The sequence below is a fragment of the Podarcis vaucheri genome (genome assembly GCF_965113315.1).
Source record: "Podarcis vaucheri genome assembly, chromosome: 1".
NCBI classification, from domain to species: domain Eukaryota; kingdom Metazoa; phylum Chordata; class Lepidosauria; order Squamata; family Lacertidae; genus Podarcis; species Podarcis vaucheri.
The window spans coordinates 138,958,996-138,985,951 of NC_138759.1; the positions used below are offsets into that span (position 1 = coordinate 138,958,996).

General features: G+C 46.7%; 1 long non-coding RNA gene across 9 annotated transcripts in view; it reads right to left on the bottom strand.

The window, feature by feature from the left end:
- Positions 1-17,244: 17,244 nt before the first annotated feature.
- Positions 17,245-26,956, bottom strand: part of LOC309535362 — a 183,976-nt gene continuing 174,264 nt past the window's right edge. For 8 of the 9 annotated variants that reach the window (XR_014221212.1, XR_014221213.1, XR_014221214.1 and 5 more), the window contains one exon: positions 22,651-22,739. This is a non-coding gene — a long non-coding RNA (uncharacterized lncRNA). Of the gene's footprint in view, positions 17,797-22,650; positions 22,740-26,956 lie in introns of those variants that run through there. The other variant, XR_014221211.1, reaches the window with a different exon arrangement.

Consider the following 26,956-nt stretch of genomic DNA (forward strand, 5'->3'; position numbering starts at 1 on the left):
TTTTATCCTATTAAGGTGTTTTTATGATTTCCTAACCTCTACAGTTAATGTTTCTACATGAAACATGCTAGCTTCCAAAGGAAGTAAGTTACAAGAAGCCGTACAGGTATTCCAAATAAAAAAGTTACGATATGATGTTTCTGCCAAACTTTCCATATTTGTCAGAGACCCGTGACTCTAAGCATGAGAGGATAAAGAACAGGTGCTAGGGAAGGACAAATCTGATAAAATTCTGTCTGTTTTTCATTTTTCCAGTTCAGTTTGTGCATCAGTTTGCATTTTTTTATTTTAAAAAAAGTCCTTGTGAAACTTTGTCACCATTTCTTCTAATAATATACATTTGTGTGTGGTATTTTGCCTGATCAAGACATTTTTGCAAAGAGATTCCCCTCATATGATGCATTTTGGTGTGTTAATTTCACTTAAGTAGTCACTCTCAAAATTCAGTATCCTGATGGTCAGTTTACAGTAAGCATGCAACTTGCGTTCATTTAACTTGTGCACAGTTTTATGTGCTTGGCAAATAATTGAATGAATGAATGAATGAATGTGAAAAACAGGGTGGAAAGGATGCATCCAGATAAAAAGACTTTGGCAATCCCACCTGTCATTGAACCCAGAGTGTTTTGACTATATGTGATATTTGCTTTAGGCACAAACCTTGGAATTTAACCCTTGCATAAGTTGAGGGCTTACTGTACAAATGAAACTGAATGTAGTGGCAAAACCTTTCATTTTCTCTCTTTCTTAAAAATCAAAAATATACCCTCCCTATGTAGAAAAATAGAATGTGAGAGAGTACTCTAAACCAGGGGCATAGTATGTGCTGCTGGTGCCTGGGGCAGCCACACACATACCCTGGGGTGCACGTGCCCGGGGGGGGGGGTGCATGGAGGGGCAATGGTGCCCAGCCCTCACCACTGAGGGGGTGTGAGCCGCGCAGGGTGGCAAGGAGCAAAATGCCCCCCCCCAAATGCACCTGGGGCCACCGTCCCCAGGCCCTCCCCATGAGATGCCAGTGTTCTAAACTGGCATACTGGTTTTCTATGTGCATGGAGGTCCATTTGGTTTTTAAGGTTAAGAAACATTCAAGACGCGTTCTTTCCTCTCCCTGCACCTAAAGTGCTACAGGCCAGAAGAGCTTTATTTGTTTTATTTATTGCACTTTTATTCCACCTTTACCCTGGTGAGCTCAAAGCAGCTATAAGGCTCCAACTCTGTCCATTAGGCCAGGAGAGAGCGACTGGATCAGGATCACCCATAGACATTCTCAGCTGTCCTAGCCATTGGCTCCACCACTTCACTCAGCTGCATGTAATAATTTATATGTATTGGTACTAATTTAGGAATAGTTACTAGAAGTTAAAATTCACAGAAGGCAATCTGATTTTCCATCAGCATGGCCCCATTAGCTGGCATAAACCCCAATGATTTCAGGAGAACTTCCAAGTGAAGATGGTTAGGATTGCCCTGTAAAACTGTACTCATTCTCTACTCATTTACTTGGGAGCAAGCCCTATTGAACTCAATGGGACATACTATTGAGTATCAGAGGACTGCACTGTAAGAAGAGAAATGTGAGAGAAACAGGACGAGTTGATTCAGAAGAATAAAGGAACAAGAAATAATGGCAAAAGGAGAAGTGAGTCAGGCTCCCGCAACAAAAGGAAAATAAAATGACCAAAAGCACATAATGCAGATTTTGCAGTTCTCTGACAGCTACTTTGAGCCCTCACCTCCTTATCAGAATAATAAACAATAATATCCAGAGTAATATCATTTCAAGCTTCCACTTACAGAGAGACTTGCTGGCTGCTACCCCCTCAGGCTGACTGATGAAAGAGAGAAGAAAACTCAGGCTGCCCAAATGACCCCCACCTCCAGCCACAGAATAAAAGTGCATATCTGACTGGCAGACGCAAGTCACCTGAGTGGAGGCAGGTGGTGAGCAAGGAAGAGAGGGAGGAAGTGCGAAAACAGAGAGAACTCCTCTCGGACTACCTAACCCGTTCCCACCTGTGTGTGAGAGAGAGTTGACGGAGCTGCTGCTTTATAGAAAACATCCTGTAGAAGGTGCATTGGCCACCGCAGGAGACAGATAGGAACAACTTTCAGGCTTCTCAGTGAGTGGAAATTTAAGGATATGGGTTTTGGGGTGGGGGGTGTTGAGTGATCTTGATCATTTGGGGGACAGACACCTGGAATGGATCAGGGAAGATTGGGATTGCTGGAGCAGTGCTTCCCTTGCCTTAAGACCAGGGTGGAGTTTCAGAGTAACGCTCATATGGCCAAAAGGATAGTCCAGCTTTAAACTGCCCAAGGGAAACCTTTTGCCAGTAATGGGCTTTCAAGTGAGTCTTCTTTCTCTGGAACAGAAGCAGTCAACATTTCTGAGGCATTGTACCTTACAGCCATCCTTTCCTAAGGTGTAAACTGCTCCCAGTGCCATAACATTTCCAGATTTCATTTCAAATTTTCATCCCTTCTCTCTACACATCACCTGCTCAATTTCCACTAAGACTTTTATACATTTCTTAATAACCTCAAAGTAGTCTAGTATGGTAAATCTCTTGTCTAACTAAAGTAATCATTTGTATAAAATTTGTATTAATTTGATCACAATTTGTTAAAAATAATGCAAAATCAATAAAAATAATTGAAAAAAAATAAAATTACATAGAAATAAAGAAAGCTTGAAGAAATATCACATAAAGTGAGGGGGGATGGGAAGCTATGAAGATTACCAGAGGTCACAAAGAAAATTTAGTTGCTATAGAACTTATTTTGAACTATATGTGATTGGACAGGCTACAGGTGGGAACTGAATCCACTTAGAGAGTAGTAAGGTCAAGAAGAACACCAGAGGAGCTGGATATTTAAGAGTTAAACCATAACTTATAGTCCAAACTGACTATTTTTGAATATTGCAAATAGTTTAATGAATGACTGATTTGAATGAATTATCTTTAACTGAATCACCACTGATTGATTTTGCTGAGGAACAGCTGGCTGGCTTTTGTAGATTTGATTGCCTCTGAGCCATGTTCACCTACGACACTATGACAGGTTTTCCGGCCCTGTGAGCACAAAGGGCACTTAAGCAATTGTGATGGGTTTTGAAATGAATCTTCTTTCCATGCTGCAGAAGTTGTCTCTGTTTGTGAGGCATGGCATCTTAGGGGTTTCTTTCTTTAGAGCACAGGCACAGAGTTACACCCAGCATTGAGGGGGCTGGCATCATGTGTGCAATGCATGGGCAGCAAGCAGAGCATTATGCTTCTCCTTTTCCTTTGACTGGACTTAATCATCCAGAGGTCCTTTCCCTTTCCCCCCTTTTAATCTTTATCTGACACGTAAGCCATGTGTCAAAGCAGAGGGCATGGCACGATGACCGTAGCAACCTAGCAGCCATGGGCACTGTTCCTTTTGAGTGACACTGGTCCCATCTGCACTGTACCTATAAAATAGTCTCATGCCTCTGCAAAACAGCCATGTCTTCCCCCAAAGAATCCTGGGAAGTGTAGTTTATTAAACACTGAGGGACGCTAGGCAATTCTTATTCCCCTCACAGAGCTTCCATTTCAAAATAGTATAACAATCTATGCCTCTTCTGGGGAGCTCTGGAATTTGTAACTGTGTGTGAAGAAGTACCTTCTTTTCTCAGCAGTTTAATTTTCAGTTCCTTTCCTAATGATCCCTAGCATGGATTTTCCTTTTTCATAGCTGCCGCCAACTGGTTCAACATGGTCACTGAGCTATCACCATGATTCCAAGGTCTTGTTCCTGGTCAGTCCCTGCCTGTTCAGACCCCAGAAGCATATATGTAAAATTAAGTTTTTCGAGTTGACATGCATCACTTACTCTTGCTTACATTGAATTGCATTTGCCATTTTGCCACCCATTCACTCAGTTTGGAGAGGTCCTTTTAGTGAACCTCTTAGTATTGACCCCACTTACCTGTGAGTATGTCTTGCTGAAGTCTGCAGTCTCATTGCATATAGGCTGCTTTTGGCAACAAACATCGCTCCAGAAACAAGAAAAGCAATGAGGTGCCTGTATACATCAATGAATATGTAAATAGCACAAATTGCAAAGCAACTTGTATATCTTAACATATAATGTGTGTCTGTTTTTTAAAAGTTCATTGTTGAGAATTAAAGTGACTCGCTTCCACAGCAATAATCTGTGTTACTGCAATGGGGGGGTCAAATGGGCAGGTGGGAGGAAAGCCACTTGACAGTCCATTTTCAACAGATTCCTCTGACATCCCTGATCACAAGTAGCACAGGCCTGGCCTAGGCTGCACATTTTATCATAAGAAGAGGAGTTTGAAACCCTTCTGTGAAATTTGTTCACTTTGCTCCCTTATTCTTCCCTTCAAATTCCTACAGATGTTGGCTCTGTACATAGCTCTTTATGTTTTCTGCAAATTTGGCTTAAGTGTTTGGAGTGCTCTTATCTCATTTAAGTTTACTCCACCTCAAGCAACTCAAAATGCTTGTCATAAGAAAAGAACCCGTTTGCCCTCTTTCTGTTTTTGCACTCCACCATTTTGATGAGCGCAAAGGTTTGTACACTGCTGCACCGATAGAGCTTGGTCTATTAAAATAGATCAACTTGCCCACTTCATGCCACTTGTAAGAGATAATGACACTCGGCAGTCGTGATAAATCAGTTGGGGACTTTCCCCTGGAATGTGTGTCGTGTGGGCTGGCTTCCAAACCCATTAAAGTAAATGGAAAACTTCCCTTTGACATCACAGAGGCATAAGCCCCCATGCTAGCAAAGAGTGGCGATAAATTATGAATGGTAAGTTATTGTGCAGTTGTTGTTCTTGTTGCTGTGTATGCTGTGACACAGAGCAAGGCTTTAATAAGACAGTCTGCTGGCAAATACGGCAGGGCCAAAGGCTGGAAATGGGAACAAGCTGTTCCCTATTCGTCAGGCCCAGCAGATGTGCCAGTGTGAAAAGCTGGGGAAATGGTTTTTTTCTTGTCGATGCGGGCAAAGAGGCATGCAGATCCATCCATCTCATTTCCATAAAGCACCTTCTGTTTTAGCTCAGGCTTTCAACAACATCGCTGTTCTCTTGGTGCCCCTGAGGTGTACAGAATGGGGAAAGCATTCTTTTGACTTCCCAGTGGAGGGGCTGCGTGTGTGTTTCTGCCAGCCTATGGGGGGGGGACATATATCTTGGAGGAAAGAGGGACTTCAGAAAGGAACATTTTTAATGCCGCACAAAAGACAGGCTGGCATTTCCCCTCTGCTGCCTTGGGTGACTCAGACCCTAGATGGGCATTCACTGCCACTGGTGGGCTGGCACAGCACCAAACCTTTTCAGACTGGATTTGTGTTTCATTAGGCTGAACTCAAGTGAGGCAAAGGGTGCTTTTTCAGGGTAAATCAGCCAAACGGGTTTTACTTAAACCCAGATAATTCTTAACAGATCCCCACAGGTAAGAGAAACAGCGGTTCTTCCTGCTTCCACCTCTTTGCACGGAGTGGCTTGCCGCTGGGAAGCTGCTTACTCATAATAAGAGCTGACATTTACACAGAGCTTTGCATTTTGAAAGGTCTCTACAAACATTAACTAATTAATCCTGAAAGCTCTGCCGTAGTTCAGGTAGGAGCTGTTCCGCTTGGAGGAGAGGATGGAAACCAGGCTTCTGAGCTTAAATCTCGTGCCTAAGCCCACAAAGCAAATTGGTGGGGGAGTCTGATTAAAATGCAGCCTGTGCGAAAGTCCCCAAGAGAGACATATCTGCACTGTGGGCCAACCTGTGAGTCCTGGCGTGTGTTGCACTTTTTCACAAGAGTGAGTTCTGCGCAGAACCCATTAATAGGCAAAGTGTAAGAAAGGAGGCGTGGGAACAGGCAATGAGTCTCCTCCTATGAAAGCAAGTATCCTTCAAGAATCTGTGGCCTTTCCCCCTTAATTCAGAATTTCATTTGGATATTGTTCAGAGTCCCTAGAAGGGGATAGGAATATGTCACGCTGCCTGCTTTGCATATATGCTAATCAGAGTATAATTATTTTTAGGAAGTTTCACTTCTACCCAGGGAACATCTGAAGCTGGGGACTGTCTTTTGGGCACGGGTGGGTTGTTTGCGAATGGAAGCCAAGCAAATGTAAAAATATGATGTACCCCAACCTTGACCCACTTACACGTTCAATGGAGGAGGTGGACAGGGAGACCGCGCCTCACAAAGAGCCATCTTCCTCCACTCCAGGGCCTTTCAGGCCTGAGGACACCAGAAGACATGTGCTTGGGGCAGGCACCTGCAAACCGTAAGAGCCCATTGCACAAACTGAAGGTTCCTCTGTGAATACAGTGACTCTGTTGGATTTTGTATGGTATCACGTTAAGAAGTCACCAGATTGCTTCTTCACACTGTGCTGCTGAACTGTTTCTGGATTACTATCCCTTCTCCTCACACTATGAGAATTTCTTTCAGAAATGCACAACAGTGTAAATCTTGATTGCAAGTACGCAGACCCTCTGGAGAATTAGTACTTGCACAAGGTTATTCTACCTTGAAATATCTGAGGTGGAGGGCAATCCCGAGTGGGCACACTTTTACAAAAAACTCCAATACAAATCTTTTTTTGACAGCGTTTTGTCTGGTTAAAACCTGAATAGAATGGTTTTTGTCCCAAAGCAGTGTCAAGATTACTAGAAAATTCAAATTTAAGGCTGAAAATAACTTTCCTTCAAAAAGTGTACATGCATATACTACATCCATTAAAGAATTTTCACATTCTGTTCCTTCCCCCCACCCCCAGTTCATCTTACTCTGTGTTCTACTACTCTTGAGTTCTGCTTTAACTAGAAAAGTTCCTCCAACACCATCAGGACCACTGGTCCCCATCTTGATTCTTTGGCCCAGATGTTCAAAGTACAAGGTTGGTTAAAGGTAAACGGTAAAGGTACCCCTGCCCGTACGGGCCAGTCTTGACAGACTCTAGGGTTGTGCGCTCATCTCACTCTATAGGCCGGGAGCCAGCGCTGTCCGCAGACACCTCCGGGTCACGTGGCCAGCGTGACAAAGCTGCATCTGGTGAGCCAGCGCAGCACACGGAAACGCCGTTTACCTTCCCGCTGGTAAGCAGTCCCTATTTATCTACTTGCACCCGGGGGTGATTTCGAACTGCTAGGTTGGCAGGTGCTGGGACCGAGCAACGGGAGCGCACCCCACCGCGGGGATTCGAACCGCCGACTATTCGATCTGCAAGCCCTAGGCACTGAGGCTTTTACCCACAGCGCCACCCACGTCCCTACAAGGTTGGTTACTTACACCTATAGGAGGCCACTTGTCAAGGGAAGTGTATCTCCCCATAACACTACACTTGACTGGGGCCCCATCTGCACATAGGAAAAAAATAAAAAAAAATCCTGTAATTCTGGTGTTGGAGCCTGCACAGTATGCTACAGCTTTCAGTTCCTTCCTCTCCTCCAGCGTTACGGATATAAATGTGTGTGTGTGTGTGTGTGTGTGTGTGTGTGTGTGTGTGTGCACGCACACTGAGAATACATTATGAAGAAGCTTCCTTAATAGGATTAAGATTCATTTTGTGTGGTATTTTATTGATGAACAAATTGACTTCACATTGGTTAATTATTATTATTATTATTGTTGTTGTTGTTGTTGTTGTTATTTATACCCCACCCATTTGGCTGGGCTTCCCCAGCCACTCTGAGCGGCTTCCAACAAAATATTAAAATACCATAATACATCAAACATTAAAAGCTTCTCTAAATAGGGCTGCCTTCAGATGTCTTCTAAAAGTCTGGTAGTTGTTGTTCTCTTTGACATCTGGTGGGAGGGCGTTCCACAGGGCGGGTGCCACTACCGAGAAGGCCCTCTGCCTGGTTCCCTGTAACTTGGCTTCTTGCAGTGAGGGACCGCTGGAAGGCCCTCAGTGCTGGACCTCAGTGTCCAGGCAGAACAATGGGGGTGGAGACGCTCCTTCAGATATACTGGACTGAGGCCGTTTAGGGCTTTAAAGGTCAGCACTAACACTTTGAATTGTGCTCAGAAACGTACTGGGAGCCAATATAGGTCTTTCAAGACCAGTGTTATGTGGTCTTGGCGGCCACTCCCAGTCACCAGTCTATCTGCCACATTCTGGATTAATTGCAGTTTCTGGGTCACCCTCAAACGTAGCCCCACACAGAGCGCATTGCAGTAGTCCAAGCGGGAGATAACTAGAGCATGCACCACTCTGGCAAGACAGTCTGTGGGCAGGGAGGGACTCAGCCTGCGCTTCCATGGACAGCTGTGAGTCCAGAATGACTCCCAGTCTGCGCACCTGGTCCTTCAGGGGCACAGTTACCCCATTCAGTACCAGGGAGTCCTCTACACCTGCCCGCCTCCTGTCCCCCCAAAACAGTACTTCTGTCTTGTTAGGATTCAACCTCAATCTGTTAGCCGCCATCCATCCTCCAACCGCCTCCAGACACTCACACTGGACCTTCACCGCCTTCACTGGATTTGAAAGAGAGGTAGAGCTGGGTATCATCTGCATACTGATGAACATCCAACCCAAACCCCCTGATGATCTCTCCCAGCAGCTGCATGTAGATGTTGAAAAGCATGGGGCAGAGGGCAGAACCCTGAGTCACCCCACAAGTGAGAGCCCAGGGGTCTGAAAACTCATCCCCCCCACCACTTTCTGAACACGGCCCAGGAGGAAGGAGCGGAACCACTGTATAACAGTGCCCCCAGCTCCCAGCCCCTCTAGACGATCCAGAAGGATGTTTTGGTCGATGGTGTCAAAAGCTACTGAGAGATCCAGCAGAACTAGGAAACAGCTCTCACCTTTGTCCCTAGCCAGTGTGGTGTAGTGGTTTGTCCCTAGCCAGTGTGGTGTAGTGGTTAAGAGCGGTAGTCTCGTAATCTGGGTAACCGGGTTTGTGTCTCCGCTCCTCCACATGCAGCTGCTGGGTGACCTTGGGCCAGTCACACTTCTGTGAAGTCTCTCAGCCCCACTCACCACACAGAGTGTTTGTTGTGGGGGAGGAAGGGAAGGGAGAATGTTAGCCGCTTTGAGACTCCTGAAGGGGAGTGAAAGGCGGGATATCAAATCCAAACTCTTCTTCTTCTTCTTCTAGCCCGCCCGAGATCATCAACCAGCACGACCAAGGCAGTTTCAGTCCCATGAGACCTGAATCCCGACTGGAAGGGATCCAAATGGTACATAACAAAGGTACATATATTTGCATTAACCCCATGTACATTCTCATTGGTTGAAATTCTGTGTGAATCTAATATGGATGCAGTCATAGACAGGATCACAGGTCTGCTTTTTTGTCATGTTTTCTCAAAGGACACGAAATGCACACCAGAAAAGGAGAGTAAAAGACGAAAGAAAGAAAGAAAGAAAGAAAGAAAGAAAGAAAGAATTCAGTAAACGCTACATGGCCTGTATACCTTACAAAATTCAGAAATGAAAAATGGAGTAACAGCGAATTCCTTGTTCAGAACTCCAAAATCCAGAGAGAAATTAATATGAGGCAAATTTCAGAAAGATTCTCAATCCAAGTAAAGGTGGAATTTTGCATGGATCAACTTGATTGTCTCAGAGTAGCCCCATTGAAAATAATGAATTTAAGTAATATGTATTAACTTCAGTAGATACAGTGTATGTAAAACTAGTGTTTATTATTTATTCTTATTTATTAAATTTGTATACTGCCCTAAACCCTCAGGTCTCAGGGTGGTTCGCAGGATAAAAACACAATAAAAACACAAAATACATAATAAAAAAGCGCAACCCAATAACCCCTTCCCAACACATTTTAAAAGGGCACTGGATGTCAATCAGCCAAAGGCCAGATTAAAGAGGAACATTTTTGCCTGGAGCCTAAAGGTGCATAATGAAGGTGTCAGGCAAACCTCCCTGGGGAGAGCCTTCCACAGACTGGGAGTTGCAGCAAACAAAGGCCCGTTCTCATGTTGCCACCCAGACCTCTTGTGGGGGAGACACACAAAGAAGGGCCTCAGGATGGTCTCATATGGAAAGAGGCAGTCCTTGGGGTATTGCAGTCCTGAGCCATTCAAGGCTTTACAGGTCAAAACCAGCACTTTGAAACCACTCATAGACTTCCTAATCAGCAATAGTTTCTCTGAAGTCCTTTTAGACTCTGTTAACATGCCCTGTTTTTATGTGCATCAGTGTACAGCACTGTGCATCCCATGCATTTTATGTGCATTAACACCCACGACAGCTCATAGCAGTATGAGTGAAAAGAAGCATGTGAGCAATGCTTATTTGCAATGTTTAAAAGTTGCTGAAATTGTAATAGATTGGGGAAACAGTGGCTCTGAGCAGGTTTGGAAAAAGTGGGAGGAAAACAGTTATTTTCACAAATATTTTCATACCCTTCAATATGGCAGTTTTCACATTGAAAACCAGTGGTATAGCACCATCTAAGGACACCCCTAGACTGTGTTAGGTATCTGTGAGCCTACTCATGTGAGCATAGCCTTCTGGCGCTGCCAGAGGATAAGGAACTCACTTGTTGGACCAACCCAACAGGGTTGTGCATGTTCAGTTGTGTGTTTGATTGTAGCCATGATGTTCTGCCTCCTTAAAAGGGTTGAAAAACACATTACCAACAGTATTCCTCCAAAGCTGGAACTCATAATGAAATCTAAACTGTAACCTTCAGTACGTCTCTTACTATTCTGTAGGTATGCCATGTAGTATAGTGGAACAATATCTGTATTCTGATACCGTTGCCACATATAGGGTATTAGGGAGAATGTTATATTTCCATTTTACTTGTTCTGTATGTTTTATATTTAAAATAAAATTTAAAAACAAATCAATTACTTTTGTCCAATATTACCTCTGAAAACATCTTCGCTCTAAACCCATGAGATACTGAGCCATGAAAGAAGCTGGCAACAACATGCTCTCCAAAATGTCAACTACTTCTTATCACTTAGGGCTGCCATACGTCTGGATTTTCCTGGACATTACCGGGATTTCAAAGGCGGAATTGACGTCCGGGGGGGAATTTCCAAAAAGTGGCACCGCAAGTCTGTCGAGAAAGTTCAACAACTTTCGGGGTGTCCTGGTTTTTACTTTTTGAAATATGGCAACCCTATATTACTGCTCAGTGAAGAAATGGTCCATGTAGGCCAGCAGGATTGCCCTTAGGAGATGACACAGGTCTTCTTTGCTTTGGCAGCAGAAGTGAAGCTTTCTTCCAGTTACTTACATGATTGCCTCCTGCTGAGGCTCTATAAGAACCAGCACAACAGAACAACTGATGTTTTTCTTTTGTACCAAAGCTACCAAACTTGTGAAGCTTATCAAAGATGTGCATATCAGTGTAAGTCTGTGTGGTCAGCAGGGATCCTTTATTTCTGTCATTCATGTTCATTCTATTCCCTTTCCCCATCTAGAGAGAGTCACATGCTGAAAGAACACATCTGTGTATAGAATCATGTGTAGAACTCCTGCCATTTGCTAAGCACACAGAATTGTGGAAAGGGCTGGCCCATGTATGAGCTTGAGCTCTTGGTACAGCAAACTAAATATGACATAATAGGCATCACTGAAACCTGGTGGGATAAGTCCCACGATTGGAATGTAATAATGGGGGGATACAATCTATTTCAGAGAAACAGACCAGACAAGAAAGGAGGAGGAGTGGCGTTATATGTCAGGGGTGTGTATACCTGTGAAGAGATCCAAGATTTAGAACCTCAAAGCCAAAGTGAGAGCATTTGGGTCAAAATTAAGGGAGAGAAGAATAACAGAGACCTCATTGTGGGAGTTTACTATATATCCCCAAGCCAAACGGAGGACATAGATGATGCCTTCCTGGAACAGATGGCCAAGCATGCAAAAGGAAGGGAGATAGTAGTAATGGGGGACTTCAATTACCCGGATATTTGTTGGACGTCAAACTCAGCCAAGAGCATAAGGTCAAACAGATTCCTCACTGGCCTTGCAGACAACTTCATTGTCCAGAAAGTGGGAGAAGCAACAAGAGGAACAGCCATTTTAGACCTGGTCCTAACCAATGTTGATGACCTGGTTAGTGGGGTAGATGTGGAAGGATCATTAGGCGCGAGTGATCATGCTCTTCTGAAGTTTACTATACAGCGGAAAGTAGCAGCCAAGCATACTAGGACTCAATTTCTTGACTTTAAGAAAGCCGACTTCATAAAACTTAGGGAAGTGCTGGGTGAGATCCCATGGACAGCAATACTAAAAGGAAAGGGAGTTCATGATGGCTGGGAGTTTGTTAAGAGGGAGATACTAAAAGCACAACGTCAGGCAATACCAATGAGACGGAAACATGGAAGGTGCCTAAAGAAGCCAGGGTGGCTATCTAAAGAACTTTTAACTGAATTAAGATTAAAAAAGGATGTGTACAAAAAATGGAAAAGGGGGGAAACCACCAAAGAGGAATTCAAACAAATAGCCAGCACGTGTAGACACAAAGTCAGAAAAGCTAAAGCACAGAATGAACTCAGGCTTGCTAGAGAGGTTAAAAGCAACAAAAAAGGCTTTTATGGGTATGTTCGTAGCAAAAGGAAGAACAAAGAAACAGTGGGGTCACTCAGAGGAGAAGATGGTGAAATGCAAACAGGGGACACAGAAAGGGCTGAACTCCTCAATGCCTTCTTTGCCTCAGTCTTCTCCGATAAAGAAAACAATGCCCGACCTGAAGAATTTGGAGCAAATGATTCAGCAAAGGAAACACAGCCCAGAATAACTAAGGAGATAGTACAAGAATATTTGGCTAGATTAGATGTATTCAAGTCTCCAGGGCCAGATGAACTGCATCCAAGAGTATTAAAAGAACTGGCAGATGTGATCTCAGAACCACTGGCAGTCATCTTTGAGAATTCCTGGAGAACAGGCGAAGTCCCGGCAGACTGGAGGAGGGCAAATGTTGTCCCTATTTTCAAAAAGGGGAAAAGAGAGGACCCAAATAATTACCGCCCAGTCAGTCTGACATCAATAGCAGGGAAGATTCTGGAGCAGATCATTAAGCAAACAGTCTGTGAGCACCTAGAAAGGAATGCTGTGATCACCAATAGTCAGCATGGATTTCTGAAAAATAAGTCATGTCAGACTAACCTGATCTCGTTTTTTGACAGAATTACAAGCCTGGTAGATGAAGGGAACGCAGTGGATGTAGCCTACCTTGATTTCAGCAAGGCATTTGACAAGGTGCCCCATGATATTCTTGTAAAGAAGCTGGTAAAATGCGGTCTTGACTATGCTACCACTCAGTGGATTTGTAACTGGCTGACTGACCGAACCCAAAGGGTGCTCATCAATGGTTCCTCTTCATCCTGGAGAAGAGTGACTAGTGGGGTGCCACAGGGTTCTGTCTTGGGCCAGGTCTTATTCAACATCTTTATCAACGACTTGGATGATGGACTCAAGGGCATCCTGATCAAATTTGCAGATGACACCAAACTGGGAGGGGTGGCTAACACCCCAGAGGACAGGATCACACTTCAAAACGACCTTGACAGATTAGAGAACTGGGCAAAAACAAACAAGATGAATTTTAACAGGGAGAAATGTAAAGTATTGCACTTGGGCAAAAAAAATGAGAGGCACAAATACAAGATGGGTGACACCTGGCTTGAGAGCAGTACATGTGAAAAGGATCTAGGAGTCTTGGTTGACCACAAACTTGACATGGGCCAACAGTGTGACGCGGCAGCTAAAAAAGCCAATGCAATTCTGGGCTGCATCAATAGGAGTATAGCATCTAGATCAAGGGAAGTAATAGTGCCACTGTATTCTGCTCTGGTCAGACCACACCTGGAGTACTGTGTCCAGTTCTGGGCACCACAATTCAAGAAGGACACTGACAAACTGGAACGTGTCCAGAAGAGGGCAACCAAAATGGTCAAAGGCCTGGAAACGATGCCTTATGAGGAATGGCTAAGGGAGCTGGGCATGTTTAGCCTGGAGAAGAGGAGGTTAAGGGGTGATATGATAGCCATGTTCAAATATATAAAAGGATGTCACATAGAGGAGGGAGAAAGGTTGTTTTCTGCTGCTCCAGAGAAGCGGACACGGAACAATGGATCCAAACTACAAGAAAGAAGATTCCACCTAAACATTAGGAAGAACTTCCTGACAGTAAGAGCTGTTCGACAGTGTAATTTGCTGCCAAGGAGTGTGGTGGAGTCTCCTACTTTGGAGGTCTTTAAGCAGAGCCTTGACAACCATATGTCAGGAGTGCTCTGATGGTGTTTCCTGCTTGGCAGGGGGTTGGACTCGATGGCCCTTGTGGTCTCTTCCAACTCTATGATTCTATTCTATTCTATTCTATTCTATTCTATTCTATTCTATTCTATTCTATTCTATAGTGGCAATGGCTGGTTCTAGACCACATGACCCACAGTAGCCTCCATCTGCTAAAATAAAATTCTTACTTTTATAAAGCCCTGCTTTGTTCACTTCCTCTGCAAATCCAGCCCAAAAGCACCAGTGAATCCTAGCATCAGAGTTTGAATGTTCCATAAGAATATTTGTAACTAACTGCTGGTGATGCTTTCATGTGGCCTTGAATGGAATCAGAGCCGGGGAGTTTTTTTAGGAGATCCTTTTCACTGCAACGGCACATTGATTTTCATGGCAGCTGCTCAATACTGCGCTTTGATTCCTACTTAAACAGGTTGCGCAGCATCCCTGGTAAACCAAAGTCATGTGTTTGTCAGATAATATAAAAATAGCCCAAGAAGCTGCCATAGGGAGAATCCCTATTTGCATCTCCCTGCTGCCTTAGGAGGTCAGCCTTCCCTGTCCTTTGTAAGGAGCAATTGTTTCCAGGTGCTCTTCAGTGCAATCTAAAAGAAATAGGCAAATCCATAAGCATTTTTCACTGTCAGTCTTTGCCAGCTACCTGGGTTGTGTTGATGGCTTCCAGCAAGTTCGCAGTGATCCCCTCCATATTTATTTTCTGTTCGCCCGCAGCCAGGCTGTCACAGTCTTGCTATGTCATGTGTCAAAGCTTTACTGATGCTCAGAGTTTGAAATTCAAAATGAATGGCGTACAGTTACTCCCAGTGAGCTTCCATGATTCACATGGATGTAGGGCTAAGATGAAGCATTGCTATTAGTCTGTTATCAGACTTAGGATAGTCACTGTCTTGAATACTTTGGAAGCATCTGCAAGAAAGGCACTGCTACACCAAAACTAATCTGTGCAATTTCCTCAGAACTGCAGAAAATGTTAACTGATTAAAGCCATTACCTCAGAAACCATAGGAAGCAACTATTTTCTTTTATAAGTATTCAGAACCACCAAGGAAATGTTCTAACATTAATGGAAGCCACTCAAGGACTCCCATTATTCATGAAAGAGAGAAATTTGGCCCATTTTCCTGCTGGGGCCAGATACCCAAAAGCATTCCAGGCCTCCCTCCCTTTTTCTTTTCTTTTCTTTTCTTTTCTTTTCTTTTCAAAAGAATCTGAAAAACTCTGAATGGAGGGAAATGGGGTATCAAAGGTAGATCAGCTCTATTTCAGGACCATTAAGCTGCCAGTTGAAGAACCCTTTAAACCAGGGTGGAGAACCTGTGTCCCACCAGATGTTTGTGGACTCCCAACTCCCCTATTGCAGGCTGGGCGGGATGAGAGCTGGAGTTCCACATCTGTTTTAAATCATATGGGGAACCTGCTTCTTAATAGTTTGGGGGACTTTCCGGAGGAGAGGAGTCCATTTCCTCTGAAACGAATTCCCCTAACTCCTTCACTGGTGATCTTTTTATGAAGCCTCATTTGCCTGTCTCTAATTAAGACCTATTTAAAGTTTCTAAAACCTCAGCACCTAGGACTTGCTGATCGCATGGTCGGCGGTTCGAATCCCCGCGGCGGGGTGCACTCCCGTTGCTCGGTCCCAACGCCTGCCAACCTAGCAGTTCAAAAGCACCCCCGGGTGCAAGTAGATAAATAGGGACCGCTTACCAGCAGGAAGGTAAACGGCGTTCCGTGTGCTGCGCTGGCTCACCAGATGCAGCTTGTCACACTGGCCACGTGACCCGGAAGTGTCTGCGGACAGCGCTGGCCCCCGGCCTCTAGAGTGAGATGAGTGCATAACCCTAGAGTCTGGCAAGACTGGCCCGAACGGGCAGGGGTACCTTTACCTTTACCTAAAGGTTCTAAGAGATACATCTACCCCAAACCCTCCAACTGCCCCAGCTGCTGCTTGTGTTCTGTGTCTGTGTTCTAGGCATAGTGACCCAGAGGGTCTGTCACCTTAGAACTGGTCGGTGTCAAACTCCATTGCCTTCCATTTGCACGATAGCAAAATCTGACCATTTGAGCTGAGCAGCAGCATTGCTGTGAGGGAAACCTACCCAATGCTACGCTGAACTGTGTTTCATGTGGCTTCTGGTGCTGCCTCTATGAATTTATGTATTCCTTGCACTGGGAGAAATGAAGAACACATGCTTCAGCACATGCATTGCAGCAAAAATAGACTCATTTTTCTCTGGATGGATATAGAAGCCCATTGGGCTTGCCTTAGTTATGTCAAAACGATTGCATAAGATTTTTGTGATGTACAGCAGAATCAAACAAATGAATTGTACAAAATGTGATGTTATGGCTATATAGTGAATACTGGGAATTTTCTGTTATAAGCAGTGATACTGATGTTATCAACCATCTGAGGGTCTCATGTGTTGTGAACATGCTGTGTTCCTAAGCATGCATATACCAAATTAAAACACCCTGTTTACTGCAACATCCTTTCAGATAAATATTTTAACCTTCCTGGCTGAGCCCTTCAACAAGCATATTGATGGAATCTATTTCTCTGATGCAGATAAAACTCACTGGAATCATTCCCTTGAATGTCAGTGGACTGAAAATCAACCTGCTACAGACACAGGGAAACAAGATTGGCATCCCCTCTGCCTGTACTTGGGGTATAAATCCTCATGTTTCCTTTTGAATCCCATGGTGCATTCTCAGTTTTTGATTAGACCTGCTCTATATTTAGCAGTTGGTTCCCTATCCCGTCTTTTACAGCATTTGAATATGTTGTGTTTATAATGCATGGCTGTGAAGTTAAACTCCGAGTTATATAGTCTTAATTAATACTTCAGTCTGGAGAGAACTGAAGATCTGCTCTGACAGGCGGGCCAGGATTGGCTTAGAAGCTGTGGACATGATTGCTGCAAGACTTTGGCAACCCATCAAAAATACATAAATTCAGGGCACCTGAAGAAAATATGTAAGAGACCAGATTATTGCTAAATGTCTTTATTTATCTTTCCCAAATGCTATGTAGCTTACAAAATGGAGATTAATCAGCCAGTATTTTACAGGAGAAAATCAAACATTAATTTGGAGCCAAGGGTTGCTCATTTAGAAAGACAGCTCGATAACCACTGAAGGCAGTAATCTGTCCAAGGAAGCCATGGCGTGCAAATGACAAAGTTGTTGGTGTGCCACACTCGCAGGTTAAGTTGTTTTGTTTCTGCACGGCTCTGCCTGCCAAACTTGTTGCCAACAAGTTCCTGCTAGCTCTCTCCTTCATCTTATCTGCCTACTCAGAGCCAACGTTCCATTCTCTCCCTCTCTCTATGTTCCGTCAGTGTTCTTGCAACTTATGACTGTACCTTACTTTAGGAAAAATGTACTTAGAATGCATGCAGCAAAGCAATGAGTACAAAAGCAGATTAATCATGATTACTTACTCTAATCAGGACAAATGATGAATATATTTGATTCTTCCTCCATGTGCTTCTCACTCCCTTTTCCTTGCCAGGCGTATGGGGGGGGGGGGTCTGGAACACCTATCCAAGAGCAAAGAACCCAGCATAGATTTATGCAACAAAACTGGTGCATTGGCCAGGAAAGTCTTTTGGCCACCCTAGCGATCGTCAGACCCAGGCACAGTGCAGTCCAGACCGACTGCTGTGATGATGCTGTCGCCACCAGGTCAAGGAGCATGAGTCTGCTGCCCCTCTCCTCCCCTGGCCTGCACCGTCTGGGGCAGCTCCATGCCTGGGTCAAGCTTAACCCGGGGCGGAGACAGGTTGCAGCGCACATGGGATGAGGTGCACAGAGAGAGATGTCCACCCTTGCGGGTCCTGCTCGGCTGCTGAGTGCTTGCCTGGTGGCGGGGCAGGGGATGGGCCCAGCACAGGGGGTGGCAGAGCCCTAATATTGAGGGGGCTGAAGCGCCCTCTCTCCCGTATACTTGGTGCCCCTGGGGTGAATGGATGTTATTCATGACTATCTCCAGACGTGGTTCGGGGGGGGGGGGGAGGGAATGCAGTGGACAAAGTTTGTCTGGTTGATGTCCCCAGACTGGAATGCGGCCTTGAAGAGACAACACTGCAGTGAAACACCTCACCAGTGAAGGGTGTGCGAGTGCTTAAAGAGACAAAGAACTGAACTTGTAACAACACACCACGTCTGGAAACAAAAAATGAAAGGAAGGGCTGCACGTGTGTTACGGGTTATATACATTAAGGATTAAATGGAAGTTGCTGTTTGCAAGGTGATACAAAGGGCAGCTGAATGAATGAACAACACAATGTAGATACATCGTGGATGTATCCTGTAACAGGGAGGAAAATATTTTCTTCTTTAGGAAGTTTTATTAAACTAAATAAACTTGGTTTAATTTGCAATAATTTGGAAAATTAATAGAAATAACCGACAAAAAAAGTAGTTTCCCCTTTAAATTTCTGAAGTCGTGGCCTGGCCACAGAATGTGAGATTCCCTCAAGTGGATGGATGCCCCCGTCCCCCACGAGGCTCTGGGGCAGGGTTGCCATACCTTTGGTTTTCCCAGACACGTCCAGGGAAATTTACATATACAGTCCCTTCAGTGCCACAGACCTGGAAAAACCAGAATCCTCCCTTCTCAGAGGATCCCAAAAAGATTACTAGTCCATTTCAATCTATTGGACTTCCTTCATGGGAGAACACGCACAACCTTTGGGATGTGTTTTTGACCACTTCTGAGAAAAGAGCATTTTGGGCCCATGCTAAGACCATAGCCTCTTATCATTTGTCGAAGATTCATGAATTGCAGCGGGAAAAGGATGAGTCACCAAAGTTTTGGGAGAGAATCTTTACTACAATGAGACAGTTTAGTGAGCTGGACCCTGTAGAAGCAGAAACTGCTTGGGTAGTGACAATTATAGGTAGGAGGTGCCTATCCAGACATTAAAGGTAAAGGGACCCCTGACCATTCGGTCCAGTCGTGACCGACTCTGGGGTTGCGGAGCTCATCTCGCTTTATTGGCTGAGGGAGCCGGCATTTGTCCGCAGACAGCTTCCGGGTCATGTGGCCAGCATGACTAAGCCTCTTCTGGTGAACCAGAGCAGAACACGGAAACACCGTTTACCTTCCCGCTGGAGCGGTACCTATTTATCTACTTGCACTTTGTGCTTTCAAACTGCTTGGTTGGCAGGAGCAGGGACCAAGCAACGGGCGCTCACCCCATCATGGGGATTCGAACTGCTGACCTTCTGATCGGCAAGTCCTAGGCTCTGTGGTTTAACCCACAGAACCACCCGCATCCCATCCAGACATTAGGCACCAGTTAATGAACCTTCGACAGCTTATTTAGGGACGCTAAATAATTTAGGGACGCGGGTGGCGCTGTGGGTAAAACCACAGTGCCTAGGACTTGCCAATCGTATGGTCGGCAGTTCGAATCCCCGCGGCGGGGTGAGATCCTGTCTTTCGGTCCCAGCTCCTGCCCACCTAGCAGTTCGAAAGCACCCTTAAAGTGCAAGTAGATAAATAGGTACTGCTTTATAGTGGGAGGGTAAACAGCGTTCCGTGTGCTGTGCTGGTGCTGGCTCGCCAGAGCAGCGATGTCACACTGGCCATGTGACCCGGAAGTGTCTGCGGACGGCGCCGGCTCCCGGCCTCTAGAGTGAGATGAGCGCACAACCCTAGAGTCTGTCAAGACTGGCCCGTACGGGCAGGGGTACCTTTACCTTTTTAATGAACCTTCAACAGCTTATTTACCTTCTTTATCACCTTCCTCATTCCTCCTAAAACATCCTGAAAATACACCTTTGCCTTTGCTTGTCCTTTCACTGCCCCCACTTCCCATCCTCGTGTTCCTGCTGGGGGAACCTCAGGGTGACCTTCAGCTAGTTGGGCAACATTTGCCCCTATGGCATGAGGCTGGGGTCTTCTCAGAAGTAGTCAAAAACACATCTAAAAAGCATATCCAAAGGTTATGCATGTCCTCCCAAGTGGGGGGGGGGGGGCATCCAATAGATCGAAATGTACTATTAATGTTTTTGGGGTCCTCTGAGAAGGAAGGATTCTGGTCCTTCCAGCTATACAGGTCCGTGGCACCAAAGGGACTGTATACGTAAATTATGGCATTATTAGCAGAGCCGCTTGGAGGGGCAACACCCGCCCACTTGAGGAAATTTTGTATTCTGTGGCAGGGCCATGACTTTGGAGAGTTAAAGGGGAAAGTCCTCTTTTTTTGGCCAATTGTTTATTATTGATTTTACAAATTAAACCAAGTTAATTTAATTTGATACAATTTCTCTTTAAAAAAAAACCTGTTTTCCCTCCCCATTACAGGATATATCCAAGATGTATCTCCATTGCTGTGGCCATTGTCACTTCACTGTCTAGATGACATCATTTCACTTGCCATTCAGCTGCTCTTTTAATCACCTGACAAACAGCAACTTCTATTTAATCCTTAATATATATAATGTGTGACACATGCGGTGTGTTGTTACAAGTTCAGTTCTTTGTCTGTTGAAGCACTCATAAATTGGGGTTGCTGAATTAGTAGAGATTGCTACAAAGGTATGGAGACAGAGAGATGATGTGGAAGTAAAGGAAGCAGAGAAAAGGCAGACCCACTTGAAGGCGGCAGCATTTCAAGACAAAGGATGTCCGGGGGGCTCAGCCCAAGGTTCGCAATAGGCGACCCTCTCTGTGGAAAAACCCCTAGGGCCCAAACGGTGTGCCTACAGTAAGGAGCAAGGGCGCTGCAAAAAGAATTGTCCGCTCAGGAAAGGAATCCAAAGGTCTTGAGAGCTCAGGTTAGAAGAAGAGTTGGATGAGTGATGGGGACCAGGGCCTGGCACCTCCCTATGGCAAAAAGCGGTGCAGCCTTGCCAGGCCACAAAAAAGGAAAAAGACATTCTGCCTTAAAAATCCTTAAATAAGAGACACGGGGGAATGATTAATGGACTTCAATGTCTGTACACTAATGCGCAAAGCATGGGAAATAAACAAGATGAGCTTGAGCTCTTGGTACAGCAAACTAAATATGACATAATAGGCATCACTGAAACCTGGTGGGATAAGTCCCACGATTGGAATGTAATAATGGGGGGATACAATCTATTTCAGAGAAACAGACCAGACAAGAAAGGAGGAGGAGTGGCGTTATATGTCAGGTATGTGTATACCTGTGAAGAGATCCAAGATTTAGAACCTCAAAGCCAAAGTGAGAGCATTTGGGTCAAAATTAAGGGAGAGAAGAACAACAGAGACCTCATTGTGGGAGTTTACTATAGATCCCCAAGCCAAACAGAGGACATAGATGATGCCTTCCTGGAACAGATGGCCAAGCATGCAAAAGGAAGGGAGATAGTAGTAATGGGGGACTTCAATTACCCGGATATTTGTTGGATGTCAAACTCAGCCAAGAGCATAAGGTCAAACAGATTCCTCACTGGCCTTGCAGACAACTTCATTGTCCAGAAAGTGGGAGAAGCAACAAGAGGAACAGCCATTTTAGATCTGGTCCTAACCAATGTTGATGACCTGGTTAGTGGGGTAGAAGTGGAAGGATCATTAGGCGCGAGTGATCATGCTCTTCTGAAGTTTACTATACAGCGGAAAGGAGCAGCCAAGCATACTAGGACTCAATTTCTTGACTTTAAGAAAGCCGACTTCATAAAACTTAGGGAAGTGCTGGGTGAGATCCCATGGACAGATTAGAGATTAGAGAACTGGGCAAAAACAAACAAGATGAATTTTAACAGGGAGAAATGTAAAGCATGCTTTACAGTGAGCCAACAGTGTGACGTGGCAGCTAAAAAGGCCAATGCAATTCTGGGCTGCATCAATAGGAGTATAGCATCTAGATCAAGGGAATTAATAGTGCCACTGTATTCTGCTCTGGTCAGACCTCACCTGGAGTACTGTGTCCAGTTCTGGACACCACAGTTCAAGAAGGACACTGACAAACTGGAACGTGTCCAGAGGAGGGCAACCAAAATGGTCAAAGGCCTGGAAACGATGCCTTATGAGGAACAGCTAAGGGAGCTGGGCATGTTTAGCCTGGAGAAGAGGAGGTTAAGGGGTGATATGATAGCCATGTTCAAATATATAAAAGGATGTCACGTAGAGGAGGGAGAAAGGTTGTTTTCTGCTGCTCCAGAGAAGCGGACACGGAGCAATGCATCCAAACTACAAGAAAGAAGATTCCACCTAAACATTAGGAAGAACTTCCTGACAGTAAGAGCTGTTCAACAGTGGAATTTGCTGCCAAGGATTGTGGTGGAGTCTCCTACTTTGGAGGTCTTTAAGCAGAGGCTTGACAACCATATGTCAGGAGTGCTCTGATGGTGTTTCCTGCTTGGCAGGGGGTTGGACTCGATGGCCCTTGTGGTCTCTTCCAACTCTATGATTCTATTATTCTAACTGGACCAGGAAGCTTGCTGAGGACAGTCTTGTGGGAGCTGCTTTGTTCTGTGTGCTATTTTTCCCACTTCTTTCGAAGGAGACCTGAAAGGCAAGCATGGACATGACTCAGAATCAATGGGATTTCTGGTGGTTGTGGATTGTACCCACACTATTCAAACATCTTTTAGATAATCACAGAGCCATTGCATGTGGCAGTTGACACAAGTGCTGAACCATTTGCGGTACCACCATCTGTCGCGATTAATGCAAAGCCTGAGCCTGCAAATACAAGGAACTGAATTGTAGCAACACACCCACCCAGAGAGTGTGCACCTTTGGATCTTGCCACACAAGAGGTTTTCTCCTGTAATGCTGATGACCGCCAACAAATATATTTTGTTCTTGTTTAATACTATGAGAATCTCAAGGCATCAGTCAAATGAGGAGGGAGGCAATTTCCACCCATTCTCTCTCCCTGCCTCACCCACATGTCTCTCGGGGGGGGGGGGTCTTCTCTTAGAACATGGCCTTAACTCTCCCTTCAGTTGGATAGCACTTGTCACGGCTGCCTCAGGTCCCAGCTCACAAAGGACCAACACCAGTTTCTCTTTATATACAAAGGTCTTTATTGAAGTCCATTAGTTGTTCCACAGTAGCGGCGCGCAGCCGTACGTCTGTTAGCTTAGACCGTGGAAGTCCCTTCTGAGTCGGTCCCCCCCCACACACACACCAGCTTAAGATGCTGGCTTTGCCCCACCTCCTCCTGTCTTTCCTTTTCCGCAGGGTCTTTCTGCCCGCTGGAGTTCCGCCCCTCCTAGATTCTTCTAACGCTGAATCTCCCGACGGCTCTCCCTCCCTCCTGCGGGCTTTGGGACCTGGCTCCTCCCCCGGGCTCCCCGTTTCCCCGCGCGCTTGCACATTTGAACTTGGCGCGCGCCCAGTTTCCAACCCTTCTCCTGATGGTAACGTCACTCCTCTCACTGCTCCCCTCCCCTTCCGGGAGAGTGGCTTGTTCTGACCTCTCCTCCCTTCCAGCCAACGGAGCTGCTTCTCCTGACACACTGGAACTCCCCCCCCCCTTCGCTACGCTCTGGAGGGGAAGCCGGCCCTGATCTCCAGCTGCTGCTTCGGGATTCCCTGTTGGCTCTTTCCCCCTGATGAGTCCCCCCTGGGGCTCCTCTCCCCCTGGCTACAGGCGCCCCCTCCTGGGAATCCCCTGATTCGCTGGAAAAGCTCATGGAGTCCCTTGGGCCACAGTCCTCCTCCTCCTTGCTGCCCTCGGACTCTGCCCAATGGTCCTCCCTCTCCTACCTCCCATGTGCCTCTGCCCCTGTATCCCTGACATCCATCCCCCCCTCGAAGCCCCCCATCCCCCCTCCCGCTGCTGGAGTGCAGGTTCCGGGTGCTCCATCGTTGCGGGGGTAGATGCTGGAAACAGTTCGTTCCCTCCGGTGCGCCGCAGTTCATCTGGATCCAGCCAGTCCGTAACAAGCTCGTCGACGTCGATCTCCTCAGCTTCCAGTTCATTGTATGCGTGTTCGAACCCATCCTCCTCCCCCAATACATCCATGTCCGCCTCTCCCCCAGTTACCTCGGGCGATGCTGTCTGCCAAGGCCGCCTTAGCCACCTCCTGCTCCACCCCACTTCTGGCTGATCGTCCCACCAGTAAGAGCGGTCCGTGTCCACCCCCGAGCACGATCCCCTTGGAGGGCTCGATTCCGGCGTCGTCTCCTCTGCTGAGGAGAACCCCTGGAACGTGCTGGCGGAAAGTGTGGGCGTAAAAAGCCAGTCGTCGAAATAATCCGCTGGCATGGGTCTGTGTGGGAAGAGTGCATGGAACTCGTCTTTGAGAAGCGGTTCCTCCAGAGCATAATCCGGCACCCAACTGTTGGCGCTGGCCGGGGTGCCTTCCCTGGCGAGAAGGTATTCTACTCCCTCCTCCCCCCATCTCGAGTCCAGAATCTCCGTGACCTCGTTGAGTGTGACTCGGTGACTCCCCCCCCTCTGGTGACTTTCTGCGTGGGTTTAGTGCTGCCCCTGGCTCCTGAAACCTGTGCGGGGCCCTGTAGGGTGTGAGCACCGACCTATGAAAGACCGGGTGCATTCTGGAACCTTCTGGGAGGGCCAACCGAAAAGCTACAGGATTGATCTTGGCCTCAACCTGGTATGGCCCTAGTTGTTTGTGTCCTAGCTTCTTCTTAGCTAACGACTTGGCTGGCACCGCCTGGGCCGCCAACCATACCCAGTCCCCCACCTGGATGTCCTCCCCTGCCCTCCTGTGCCTGTCTGCCTGCACTTTGTATGCGTGTTTAGCTAGCTCCAAGTGCTGTCGGAGCTCCTCGTGGACTTCCTGCAATTCTGCTGCGAAGTGCTCAGCTCCCTGGGGCTCCCCCTCCGCCGTCATCGTTAGAATCATAGAATCATAGAATCATAGAGTTGGAAGAGACCACAAGGGCCATCGAGTCCAACCCCCTGCCAAGCAGGAAACACCATCAGAGCACTCCTGACATATGGTTGTCAAGCCTCTGCTTAAAGACCTCCAAAGTAGGAGACTCCACCACACTCCTTGGCAGCAAATTCCACTGTCGAACAGCTCTTACTGTCAGGAAGTTCTTCCTAATGTTTAGGTGGAATCTTCTTTCTTGTAGTTTGGATCCATTGCTCCGTGTCCGCTTCTCCGGAGCAGCAGAAAACAACCTTTCTCCCTCCTCTATGTGACATCCTTTTATATATTTGAACATGGCTATCATATCACCCCTTAACCTCCTCTTCTCCAGGCTAAACATGCCCAGCTCCCTTAGCCGTTCCTCATAAGGCATCGTTTCCAGGCCTTTGACCATTTTGGTTGCCCTCCTCTGGACATGTTCCAGTTTGTCAGTGTCCTTCTTGAATTGTGGTGCCCAGAACTGGACACAGTACTCCAGGTGTGGTCTGACCAGAGCAGAATACAGTGGCACTATTACTTCCCTTGATCTAGATGCTATACTCCTATTGATGCAGCCCAGAATTGCATTGGCTTTTTTAGCTGCCGCGTTAACCCCGGGAAGGTTCTGGGATGCCTCCCATTGTTGGCGAAGAACGGTGTCACCCCCGTTGACGCGTGCTTCGTGTTGTTGTAGGCAAACTCGGCCATCGGTAGGTAGTCCACCCAAGTCGCAGGCTTCTGATTGGCGTAACAGCGCAGGTACTGCTGCATGATGGCGTTGACCCTCTCCGCTTGGCCGTTGGTCTGCGGATGCCTTGCCGACGCTAAGTTGATCTTGACGTTCAAGATACCCAAGAGCTTCTGCCAGAAACTGGAAATGAATTGGCGGCCCCGATCGGACAGGATGGACCGTGGTAAGCCGTGCACCCTGAACACGTGGTCTATGAACAGCTTGGCGGTCTGTTCCGCTGTAGCCACCTTCGCGCAAGGAATGAAATGCGCCATCTTGGTGAACAGGTCCACAACCACAAGTACCGCCGTCTTGCCTCGCGAACTGGGTAGATCAGTAACAAAGTCCAGCGCCACTCTCTCCCACGGCTGTAGTGGCGTCTCCAGCGGTTCCAGCAGTCCCGCTGGCTTCTTGTGTACTGGCTTGGATCTCTGGCAAGTGTCACACCTGGCGACGTAATCCGCGACCTCTCCTCGCATCTGGGGCCACCAAAAATCCCTGGCTACCAAGTCCGCCGTCTTCTCCTTGCCGAAGTGACCCGCGCTGGGTGCGTCGTGCAACTGCTGTAGAACCTTCGCGCGGAGATCGTCCCCCGGCACATAGAGAGCACCTTTGTGGGTCAGCAGGCCACCGCGTATCTGGAAAACGTTGTCCTGCGCTGTGCCCCTCCGCAGTTCTTCCATCTTGGATTGTGCGAACGGATCTGTCTGCAGCGCGCGACGCACCGCGTCCAGGTCCACGGCAGCTGAAGCGCAGGCCCATGCCTGCGGTGCGAAAATGTGTCTTGCCGCCACTGGTGCCGCTTCCTCGAGATATTGCGGCTCCCTGGAGAGCGCATTTGCTATGACATTGTTGTCTCCCGGGATGTACTCAATCCTGAAGTTGAAATCCGCTAAGAACTCCGCCCAGCGTATGTGCCTCTGGCTCTGGAGCTTCGCCGTGCGCCAATACTCCAGGTTCTTGTGGTCCGTGCGGACCTGCACGGTGTGCTTGGCTCCAATGAGGAAGTGCCTCCACGCCTTGAAAGCTGCATGGATGGCCAACAACTCCCTGTCCCAGATTGTGTAGTTCTGCTCCAACTTGCTGAGCTTCCGGGAGTAGAAAGCGCAGGGCCTCCAGTTCCCCTGCGGATCTTCCTGCAAGAGGACGGCCCCCACCGCTCT